This window comes from Lissotriton vulgaris, chromosome 3_1, assembly GCF_964263255.1.
Source record: "Lissotriton vulgaris chromosome 3_1, aLisVul1.2, whole genome shotgun sequence".
NCBI lineage: Eukaryota > Metazoa > Chordata > Amphibia > Caudata > Salamandridae > Lissotriton > Lissotriton vulgaris.
The window spans coordinates 250,928,218-250,929,602 of NC_141689.1; the positions used below are offsets into that span (position 1 = coordinate 250,928,218).

At 33.9% G+C, this 1,385-nt stretch overlaps 1 long non-coding RNA gene across 1 annotated transcript; it reads right to left on the reverse strand.

Moving 5' to 3' along the window:
* Positions 1-395: 395 nt before the first annotated feature.
* LOC147726280 (uncharacterized) lies at positions 396-937 on the reverse strand. The gene is made up of 3 exons (XR_015309427.1): positions 846-937; positions 647-741; positions 396-536 (listed from the first exon to the last, which is right to left on the reverse strand). It is a non-coding gene; the product is annotated as an uncharacterized LOC147726280 (long non-coding RNA).
* Between the last annotated feature and the right edge of the window lie 448 nt (positions 938-1,385).

Below are 1,385 nucleotides of genomic sequence, written 5' to 3' on the forward strand. Positions count from 1 at the left end.
CACACAAACATAGTCACATGACAGCATGCAAGTGAAACGAAAAAACCTTTTGTAATTGACATGGTAACTGATGACAGACCAATGCAAATAAACTCACCCTCTCGCCAAGTCCAGTGTCAGACATATTGTAATGCGCAATTATTAAACATACAGTGTTGAATCAAAACACGAAACAAGAAAAAATTGGTTCCTTTCTGTGGTTCTTGAAATTAAGGTACAATTTACTTTTTAAGGACTAAGACACCTACAACATTTCTGTTCTCAATGATATGTACCCAGAGATTATTCCACAATTATCAAAAAAACATAATTTTCATTAAAATCAAATTTATTAAAAACATCAGAATCAAAATACGGTATATACTCAGTAATTCTACATTTAAAAACAATCACAGTATATTAACATTCAGCACAAGATTCAAATTCACAAAAATTCACAAAAAGTTAAAAAAGGGGGTAGCCAAGTTGTCGACGCGTTTCGGTGTTTTGAGATTGATGGTACACCTTCCTCAGGACTACAAACAAATTTCTTCAATCTAAAAATATACGGAACAGGCAATTAGTGTAAATTCATTGAGATTTTTAATTTTCAGAAAGTTTTTTACAATACTATAGGTGTCAGAGCTAAACACTAAGATTCTCTTACTCAATTCGCAGTTTTCAATTTGCGGTCTCAGTCTAAATCCTGGGGATAGATAAATCTTATCCACTGTTATGGTTCCGGTTTCTTTCTTTAAAAACCTGTATGTACACAATGATAATTTGTGTACAGTTATTGCGTTCAGATTTTTTCGCAAAACTACAGCTTTTATACATGCTCTCCTAGGCAACAATATAATGCTTACTTTAAGTTATATGGTAGCTGCCTTGGAGATTTAGTTGCAACCACAAAGATGTATTTCGTGTTCACTGTTCAACACTTAGGAAGGATCCTTAGGCTGACCTGTGTGTACATAATATTAGGTAAACCGTAAGTCTATCGCATTTTAGACATTAGATTTAAAGAATGAGCTCATGAAGGTATGCTTACTATATAGCCGGTCATGGAAGCATTATGCTTTCTTCAATGTGTAACTCCAATGAGCTTCTTTTCCACCTTTAGGACTTGCTTTGGTCTAAAGGGAAAGGAGTGCTTCTTTTTTTAAAATTGGAAGACCACTTCTTTTATCTAAATAAAGAGAATACAATGCGCATGTTATACTCCATCATGTTCCCTTATTTGGAGCTAATTTATTTCAAAGCAGTTAAAGTTATGGTCTATTAGCTTGTTTAAAGGACAGCAGGCATATAGGGCTGCAAATTGAGTAGTATTTGCAGGACCTCTAGTTTTAAAGTACCAATGCTGCTTGTATACACGTAAAGCAATACAATCCTGTTTAAAGTTA